Raw genomic sequence first — 11,039 nt, 5'->3', positions numbered from 1 at the left:
CGTTAATTCGTAAGGGGTATAAGAATACATTAGGACGCATTGACGGAGGTAAAAATATCGAGTAGAATTTCAACAACCCGAAAAGAAGCTGGAATGAAAGTGTAATTCGTGTGCTAAGTGACGTGGCGAATTGGATTAGACGCAGGGACGGGGTCGATCACGTAACCGCGGGTAATTGTCCTAATCAAATTCTCCACCGAGGAGTGGCACGTCGTTTGGAACTGGCCGAAGGCAGACGGCAGGCTCATGAGCAAAACGTTGGCGGCACCCTATACCTGCTGCAAAATGCGTGAAGCTCCACGGACGGGTGTTTGCTTGCTTATTTACAGATGTACGGGCGAAAGACGCGTGACGCGTTGCGAAACGCTCGGGGCCCGAAAAGCCGAAAGCCCGACCGTCTCGCGCGGCACACCCTGCGTCTCCCTTCTGCTACCAGTAGGTTATACACCCTGCTCCATCACTCTTGCAGAGCTTGCAGCGTCGAGGAACCCCAAGTCCCCTGGTGCCCCACGGCCAACCAGTTAGTCGGGTTCCCAGCGCCATCAGCGTCTCTCCCTAACGCGCTGGGGTAAGCCGAATAATAACAATAGCACTACGGAGATAATAAGCCCCGTAATGTCGGCGCAAAATCCAATTTTTCGCTGCTAGACTTGCTGCATTGAATTTCTTTGCTGTACTGTAGGCCCTTCAACGTGAATCGGCGGAACGCCGATTGGTGGCTCAATCGAGAATTAGCAGAGCATGGTCAGGTGATATGGGGGTTGTAATGTTGACTTTTAAATAGACTAGGAAGTCAATAATGTGCATGCAATTTCAGTTACCTGCTTCACAATTTTTTATCCGGTAAAAGCTAAATATCAGAGAAACCAGTTTTTATACAAATAGTGCAGACAAAATTTTCACCCCAAAGATCCCTCGTCAACTTCACAAGCCATCTCCAGCTTCCTCTCACTGAATCTGCTGACTTTGAAATCGCCTTTGAACGAAGTGACTTAAAAATCTGAGGCTAATCCGGCAAGAACGCGCAGCTTCCCGGGTGGCATGAAACAAAGATGAAGCCAGTTGCTGATCTGCTTGGAAGAAGATCTAGCTCTGCGAGGCAGAAAAATCCATAAAATATTGTGAGCAGCGTGTGGAGCGAGCCCCAAAGCCCCAAGTTTAAGCCTTTGCTCCGGGTGACGCGATGGGGTGAAAACATCGAGTGGGCGGCGCACTCGGGGGCCCGAGAAAAGGATTGCAAACTAGAGTTAAGCCCGGAGATTATCCACGATTCGTGTCAAAATTGTTACCCATTGTGGTGACACTGAGCCGCCTGATTTGAAAATAATTTTGTTCTACCCAATGGGGATCCCATGGTTATTTTTTTCTGCGCGCAGCATTCCCAGGGGGAAAAGGGTCACTGGGTCTTAGGGACAGAATGGAGATAATTTCCTTGAAAATTTACTCGGTGAGAATATTCTCTATGAATTGGCATGCAAATACACTTTCAGGAATTTTCTCGCTACTACTGGTCGAACCTCAAATTAGGATGTCCGCTTCAGAGTGTTTGGGACACAGCTCAAACCTCTTCACAAGTCAGACACGAGCTAGTCGACAGAGTCATCAGAGCGGAAAACGTCCTCCTTGAATCCACTGTTTCCACCTCGCAACGACGCCCGGTCGTCCGTCATCCATGTTCATTTTTTAACCTAACGTCGAGGTGGATGATACTGAATCCGATGGATGCGATAGGGTTGTTCATTGATTATCTGTCTTTTCTGGTGGGTCGCAAGTAGGAAGAAACGGTTCACCGAAATTACGATACCCACTTGTAAGAGTTGCACTGCTGAATTAAGAACTGCGAAAGTAAAAGATGAAATTCACCCTTTAGAGAGATGAAGATGCAAACAGTGAAGGGTGAACCTGAGAGCAAGGAGAAAGTTTGATTTGAGAAGCGAGTGGCGGGTGATCCGTGAAAGCATAGGAAACAGCGAGTCAGGTCAGGAAGCGTGCATCCCCTAATGAGCCCTATCGAAAGCGAGACCAGCCAGCGGACGAGGGGCTGAAGCAAACCAACCACTCCTTGTTTGTTGCTTTAGTTAAGCTAGTTAAGACGGTCATGAATTAGTTTCGATTCGTCCTTGAGCTGATTTCGACATGGACACACTGATCATCCCCCGTTTCGTCCCGGTACTTTCCCCGTCGCACGGATGGATCCTTGATTGGTCAATCTAGTTGGCGATGATCCGAATGTACGACACTTTTCGACCTGCACGTAAAACCAGCAAGCGAAATGAAAACAGTTTTCAAGGTGTCGGACGTCAACCCTTCTTCAATTTTGTCACCTTTCAGCCGGTTCCCGAAGAGACTCCATCCCCGAAGTCGAGATCAGAAGCAGCTTAGATGGTAAACAAACAATGGTTTAAAAAGTCATGGCGCTATGTGCCCGGAAGATTAACGATTAACGGGGTTAGTGTCAAGCCTGTCGCTTATTCGAGGTTAGCTGGTGGACCTAAGAGGCGACGGGTGGTGAGCAGCAAGTGAGATTAGCTCGAGATAATCTCGTCGCACTTGGACCAGCAAGGTTGGCTGCAACTGCGGAAACTGTCGGTCTCATCCCTTCGATACAATTCCCAAGGCGCGAGATAATCTCAACTCCATGTGGTGTGGCTGTAGTGGAAAAGTTAAGATACCAGACTATTACAATAGCTCTGATAGAAGGAAGGGAAAAATTAATATTTCCTCAAACAAGTGCGTGGGCAAATGTTTGATTATTTAGGTTTGCTCACGTGCCGCGTTCGCCGCGTGAGCTCTATCCCTAAGCCAACTTAGAAAAACTCATTTCTGTCAGGAATTGATGTATCTACTGTAGAAATTGGTTTGGATTAGTATGTTTAACCGGCTCTATGAATGTTTTTTTCTACGAACCTCCTCCAGGTACGCGTTTAATAACACGTCATTCTATGTTGCTTTAGGCTCGCAGGTACACAAATCCATGATACACTGCCGCTTAAGCAACCTGGAATTAAGCTTTCACTTCACCTGCAGGAGGCGTGATTCACTTTTGTATGTCTCCTTATCGATGCCAGTGTAACTCAGTCAGCATTTCGCATCGGAGGAACTTAAAACTGTGTTTCTGGAACATTGCTCATTCCGATTTAGACCGAAACAATCAAAAGAGATCGTTTCATTGACAGCATGATTCGAGTTCTGGCATAAAAACAGAAGATTTGGTCATTTATTTAGGTCAAATAACCTGTCTTCAAAATGTTTGGTTGTTCATTGGACTGTTCTTCCAGATGCATTTGATGAGTGTAAAGCGTCTGAAGCTGTTGCTCACCTTTTGATGTACAACCAAACGATCAAAAGCATTCAGCAACTCGAGTGCATAAGATCTATAGTATGAAAATGACGGACAGTTTGCACAATCCTGCCTACACTCGAGGCCGTGATCGGAAGACTGGAAAAGTTGTCAAAGATTTTTACGGCACTCGTATCCATTCGAGAATATCGGGAGAAAAAAAAAGTTGCAACGTTATCCACGCATAAGTAATTCCCCGGACGCAGAGAGGTTCAAAAAACGAAGAGCCTTCGGAAGAGTAAAGTTATTCCCCGAGGAAAAAACGGGGGCGAAAAATTCCCCGATTTGGTAGGAAATCTCAGAGGACTCTTTTTAGTTCAGACGACGACGCGTCCTCGCGACGGTCGCAACGAATCGAACATCGGTGAATAGATTCGCAACGGCTTTGGCCAGGTGCGACAGAGCCGATCTCTGACAAAATAGTGAAATTACCAGATCGCCGGAATATCGGCCCCCTGACGCAGCCAAAAGCTGGATGACCGAATCCTGCCGCTCTATGGCCGGAGGACACGCCGCGAGTTTTTGAAGAGAGACTCCATCTCGGTCAGAAGACGGAATCGCGACGAGAAGCTTCGGCACCGGGCCGCGACCAATGGGGCCCCATAGAGGCCCTCCGATGGGCCTTAGAAGTCCGAGGAGACCGCGGTACTGTGACGAAATCCTCCGCTACCCTGGCCGCAAAGATCCGTGGCACTTTCGCTTGTTTAGACTCGGATACCTCGACAATGGCGACGATGGCTCGTGTGCATAAAGGATGAAAAAGAGCTCATAAATTTCACCCGCTCCATCCAGCTATGTACGAGAAGTACCTAGCCGTCGATTTTTCTTCCGCTCACGGGGCGTGAAAATGGACAATTTTTTGCTCACCCATATTTGGTTGCGGATTTCGTTGTTCCGTTAATACAATTCCCAGTAAAAAAAAAAAAAAACTGGTCGAGGATTACTTCGCGTTCGAAAAATTTTTATCAGATTTTTGGAAGAGGATGAGAAAGGTTATTAGGGACCTTTGAATGCTTCATTCTTTAATCCTGTAACACATAACAATATCGATTGAATAAATTGTAACCAAGAGACGAAAGTACTTAACCGAAAACGTAATTATAAATATGTATATAGCTGCGATCATGCGTATATTACTACATCTAATACCAGCTGATATTATTGTTGTTATATACGAATAGCATGTGTAGTATGCATGTATAGATGTATAATGCCTGGGAGAGGTAAGAAGGGAAACCGTGCTTTAAAATGTTGTTTAAGAGTCAGTTTATAAATTTAAGGGCAACTAAGAAGAATTTATCACAACATTAATTAACTCGTGCGTGGAACGCGGTAGTGTATTATAATACACTGCAGCAGGCGTACCTTATACACATGCATAAACTTCGGCAGGAGAGCTCGAGAAGTGGAGGTAGAGAAAAGAGAAGAGGAGAGAAAAGGAGAAAGAAGCCACAGTTTGTCGGGCTGGAAGACGAGTCTGGACTTTGAAGTTTCAAGTTCATCCGATGATTCGCTTATTAGCATTTAGAGAGGCTGCACCGCCAGTTTGTTGTATAACCCTTCGAAGCCCCTCACAGTTTCTCTTCTCTATTCCCGGCGCACTTCCTCCTCTGCAGTCACCGACTCCCATGATACAAAGGCATCTTTGACACAATATTCGTCCAATTCGTCCGAAACACCCCTGAATTTTAAAAAACATCGAATTTCTTACACCCGAAGAAACACTTCTCTCATCATTGTAATCGGCAGAATTATGACGAATGCCAAGCCCGCATCCTTTAGACGCGAATCTAACGTCACGGTGTCGAAAATCGGCGGCCTCGGAAAACCGCCGACAGATGGCGACGGCACCTCCGGATTCTCGCAGGCGAGGAAAGACGGAGAGAAGGGTATACCAGCGGGAGTGATTCGACCTACAATATGTTAACACCTGACCCAAGACCCCGGCAGGGTTAAAGCCTTGGCTTGCCCGTTTACGACGTAGGCTTACGGCCGTTCCGAAGCTGGATATTCGATCGGAGAAGCGGCCTCTGCACGGTACCGGCGCACAATTTATTTCTAGTACCTTGCGCCTCGGCTGCCATGCCGCAGAGTGCGGGCTTTGAAAATAACGCTGAAGATATCTCGGCGGCAGGAGCAGCAGCAGCAGCAGCAGCAGCGCTGCTCGTATAGCTCGCAATTTTTCACCGCGATTTATTAGAGCATCATTCTAGGAGTTTACGACGCACCTGGCCGCCCGCGCCATCTTTCTTTCGCACCTTCGGTCCGCCGCGCCGCCGCCTCTCGGGCTCCGTATCACTCTCTCTCTCTCTCTCTCTCTCTCGATTCCTCATTTTCTCCCAGGCTGTGAGGCTCCGGGTTAATTATTTTATTCTCACGCCCAACCCGTCAGAGACTATACGCGTGCCTTGGATTAGACCTCACCTTCGACCGCCCGAAGACCGACACACGGAATTCGACCTGTTCTCACCCCGATTCGAAGTTATCAATCGTTATTAATAACCTTGGTCCGATCAAGCTGCTGCTAACGCTGAGAAAAATTTGAAACAGATATCGTTATGACAATTTTCATATTGTTAGAGACGCAAGTAAATGTGGTTCAGGTAACAATGATCAAAAAGAATAATAACGTATACCTAACTTTCTGGTTAAGTCTAGAAAACTCATTATCATTCTGTACTCAAAACTGTGTGTGTGTGTGTTTTTTTTTTTTTTCTTTTGGTTACGATAAAATACGAAAATAGTTAAGGAGCTCTGGTGATTACAATTATAAGTTTCTTTCTTCTCTAAAGAAAAATACAATAGCGCATATGATTCAAGATCGTTGCGCGAGCACAAATTTCAAAATATATTTACAGTTGGTCAAAAAAATTCCATGGATCAAGCATTTGTCGGGTGAATTTGATAAATGATACTTGACGCAATAATTTGGCAAATTGTAATTGAATCGAGCACTGCGTTTCTTTTTTTTTCTGTATCATCGACGTGTTGCAGGTTTTAGACTGTTGCTTTTAATTCAATTTGCTTCACGCTCGGATTGGGCTCGATACCTCTTATACGATGAAGTCTTTCGTTGTATTTGCTTGCACAAATGCGGGCAGTTAAATGTTTCGTCAGAATTAATGAACGTAGTACGTACTGATTGATATAAGGTTCGCCAGAGTTATTCGTAACATTAATTATTCTCCATTCTGACACACCAACTTTCGATAGTAGAGCAGTCCCATCTACTTCTGCAACCTTTTATTTATATAATAATGATGTTAATGAACATGACGATAAAAGTAATAACAATTAAGTAGAAAGTTCGATGCTATATACACAATGAAAAGCAAAAGTAAAACCAGTGTCTGCATCGTCAATTTGTTACGTTAGCCGTGTTCTGAAAAAATAATCCATGATAGTCGTTATGAAATTCATCTGATCAAAACTAGAGATAATTTATCAAACGAAGTAGTAAATTCAAAAACTCGAAGTGAAATTGAAACTCAAAAAATCTTGGATGATTGAAGTAGTCTTTGAGATACTGATGAGTCAATGAAGATGACTAAAATTATTGGAACTCGCTTGGAATCACTTGCAATCACATGATAGTACTGAAAAGATGCAAATCGTTTCAAGTCTTACGGTAAACGTCAAGTGATTTTCATTTATTAAAATTTTACTGTATCTTTTTTATCATGCGCTTTCAATAATTTACAGCTTACGAAAGTAATTTCCAACGATTTTCCAGCGTTCCTCGTCTTTTCCAGTATTTCTGATTTCTGATTTCCATTGCAATGAATAAAAATCGCTCTAAAGGAGTATTCAATAAATGGTACGTGAAATCATTCGTTCAATTTCCGTAAGTGAATAGCCCCCGAATAGAAATTTGACTGAGTCCCAAGAAAGAGTAAAAATGAAAAATAAAAGACGGTATTTGGAAACGATGCATAACCGTTTCGACGGTGTGGCTGGGAGAAAATACGAGCCTCGAGTTTGCAATACAGCGACGTTGGTATTGAGCGTGCCGTTGCACGGTCACACTTCGTCGTTCCCTTTCCTCGTCGAACCCTCCGCAGCAGCCGGAACGACAGCGTCGTTTTTTAATTATACTCTTGGTGTGCGTCATTAATGCCACCGCAAAATGGAGAGCTTTTATAATCGACGTGGGTTTAGGGATCGATTTTCGTTACCACCGATTGTGACAAAAATTTTTTTGTGTCAATCATCCGTTTTGCCATCCACTACATATTATTTGTCGTAAAAAAACAAAAAAACCGACGAAATACGATGTAGCTATGCCAGAATACAACTCGGAAGAAAAATGACGCAACAGTGTCTGAGAACACATCTTTAGAACAAGCTGGAACGAAGAATCATCTGGAAAAAATAACATGGCTTTATCTGCGTTCGAATTCAACTCGATCACGCTGGAAGATGTTCTTGCTTAACATAGCCAACGATGCGATTAAGGACTTCCCAGTGGTTCGAAGGTGTTTGAAGTGGATGGTATAGTACAAACGTATCCGTAACCGAGGGTCGGGGAAAAAAAAGAGATATAGAATAAAATTGAGTACAAATGAGACAGAACCGCCCACATACGCTAAGAGAAACAGACTGCAGCACAGGCGGTGTGTGCAGCCGGCGAAGCGCATCGTTGGAGCAGTGAGAGATTATACGACAAAGTTAATTACTACGTGGGCCGGTCGCGCTGTTAGGCCGAACTATAATATAACGCCTCCCATTCGATCTTCCTAACCGATCCCCCAGCAACGTTTGTCATCGGCATAACCCGCTCCTCCATCTTTAATAACTATTTAGTGTATGTATGCATGTATATACCTATGTGTATGTATGCATATACATCTCTTCCGCCAGTTAAGGACTGCTACTATATGTAACTCCTCTAATGAGTTCTTCTTTCGGTGTCTATGCGCGTGTGCGTGCGAAGGTATATCCTGTGCATGTATCAATCATCGAACTCAAAACTCCGAAACGGATTTCGAATTCTAGACGGAATCCAGAACTCGCCGTAGTTTAATTATCGGGCATTAAGAATTAATGCAGTGTCGTTGCGATTTATCTTAAATCGGCGATGTCATAAGACTTCGGTTGATCTGTTTTTCTGCGCACTTTCCAGAACAGTTCAAGGGGAATAGCTTTAACTTCAATCCTTCGATAGCATCAACTTTTAAGTAACCTCAGACGATATCAAGTCACTTTAAATGACATCAAATGGATATGCGGCCAAACACCTTGTCCTTGATAACAATATTTCAAATAGTCCTTGATTTCAAACAACTTCGCGTGGTTTTAAGTGAGTTTAGGTGACGTCGAGGTGCCGTAAATGATTTAAAAATGCCTTAGTGAACATGCTGAGGTATGCAGCTTGCACACCGTACAGTGCGGACCAATATCGCGCGCACGTCTTTGGATTTCAGAATGGCTTGACGGTGCAGCTTGCTATTTAAATAAACCCTTTGTCGGCCTGTCGAGCCCATTAGCCAAGTACCTTTATAGCTTCGTGTGCCGATATGCTGACTTACTATTTTATACACTCGTGCCTACACGCGCACATACGAGTATACATGATACACGTACATCCTACATACATTTTCATATACCCTCAATGGATGCCAAAAATATTTCACGTCCGTTCTGAATATCGTTATGAACCAGCGCTTGATAATTTAAATCCGTCGTTTTTTTCCCCCTCCTCATTGTGACACGATCTGAATTTCGTGCTACCGCGAGTTATCGCAGTCCCGAGATTGTTTTAAACAAGTTTTTGCAACAGATTTGCGAAGCCCTCTTTGTTTCAGCAGCAAAATTGATTATCTTTCTTAAGTAAACTATAAGCAATTCCGGACTGACGGTGAACAATTAAACGACAATCTGTCACGTTTTTTTTTTTTTTTATTTTTACCGTTCTCGTGTAGCCCGTTCCTTTTTTCACCATCCAAGGGATGGTGGCCAGGTCCGACTGCACGGAGGAAACGCGTTACCAAACAATCCACAAAGAAAAGAAGACCTCCCGTGGGCATGGCACAGCGTGAGTTATTGGCCCAGCCTCCTATAGCGAGCAGGTGACATGGAAAAATGACACGATATTGTTTAGTTTTCACTTGGGACGTTTGGGCCCGAGGTTAATTTCTACAAAACATGCTTCGTTAATTAGGAGGATCGTCCGATTCTCAAAGTGAAGTACGCCTATCCCACCTCTCATCGAGAAGCGTAAAAAAAAAGTAAAAATACACAGATAAAAGAGGATCCCGGCCTCTCGGTTTTAAATTTGAAAAAGCAATTGTGAATCACGTTATGTGCACGTTCTCTGAAAACCCATTTAACGCACCGGATGCACTGCACTAAAGATACGTAAACCACTCGGTAATATCGCGGCAGGATTGCATATCCACTGTTAGGATGGGGTCAAAAGACGCCACATATATCCTGTTCGCATCACCGAAAGAAGGTGTAACATTTACTGCAATGTTATGCTCATCTGGCCGGCTACCGAACGTCTTCGGAACTGCGCCAGACTGACCTCATGCAAAACGAGCTTCTCGCTTCGTTGCCAATTTTCATCTGGCACTGATAGCAATCGTTCCGCCTAGGTTTAGACTCGAAGAAAAAACGGACAGTCCAGAGGAATGGAAAAGTAGAGCGGAGTGTAACCGTGGAAATGAAGTCACTGAGGCAGAGACGAAACAGCGAAATCCCAGCATCGAAGGTTCACTGACGATTAGAAAAATTTCATTCGTTATAGTAAATTCAAAAATTCAGTAAAACGCGTATCGTTAAAAAAACTGTTGAAATATTGTTGGAATTAGGAAAAACGAGGTACGCCTAACCATTTTAACCATACTTTTTTAGTTAAACAAGGCTTCAACGTCAATTTATCGTTGCACAAGCATTAAATTTTTGCAACAGTTAAAAAAAAATATAGCAACAGTGATCGTAATGAGAAAAAATAGTAACAGATACTAGACTTTCCGGTAACAGCTAGAAAACTAATTTTCATTTTCTACCTAGAACTATATTTTTCGATTGTGGTAAAAAATGAAAATAGTTAAGGACTGAGCGGTAACCGGAACTAAAAATTTCTCTCAGTGTTGTAATTCGTTTCTCACTATATCGTCGGTGTTGATGTTTGACTTATTCGACAGGTTCGGATCAAGTAAAACAAAAAAGGAATAAAAATTGCTCTTCAAGTACGCGTAACAACGGTAATTGCGTATCGGGCTGCATGTCCAATCAACCCCGGTTCCTTTGAGAAATCGGAATATAAGTAAAGAAAAAAAAAACAAAAGAAAAGGAGCGGACAGAAATGGACAAGAGCAAAAAGGAGACTCAGCTGAACTATTTGTGGCCTTCCTGCAGCCAGGCATGGTATTCGGCAAGGCGTTAGGTAAAAACGCATAAGTCACAACGTTGCTCTCCGCATGCCGATGCAGCACAGGAGTGGGAATGGGTGCAGTTTTAGGGCAGGGTCAGAGGGCCCTCTGTTCCAATTTTGTGCCCAATAAGACTAATTCGTTCAAAGGTACCGCGGGACCGAGACTTATAAATATTGCTGCAGAATTTGGATAGAAAATTATTTTACGCCTCTGGACGTCGACGAAGAGGCGAAGAATGTCGGGACGGAAACACGCGCCCCGACTGATAAATCGAACCGTCTTATTGCTGACACAGACTGCACAAAGATCAGTCCTAAAAG

This window comes from Neodiprion fabricii, chromosome 1 (assembly GCF_021155785.1).
Source record: "Neodiprion fabricii isolate iyNeoFabr1 chromosome 1, iyNeoFabr1.1, whole genome shotgun sequence".
Lineage (NCBI taxonomy): Eukaryota > Metazoa > Arthropoda > Insecta > Hymenoptera > Diprionidae > Neodiprion > Neodiprion fabricii.
The sequence above is the reverse complement of the archived record's forward strand: the minus strand, read 5'-3'. Positions refer to the sequence as shown.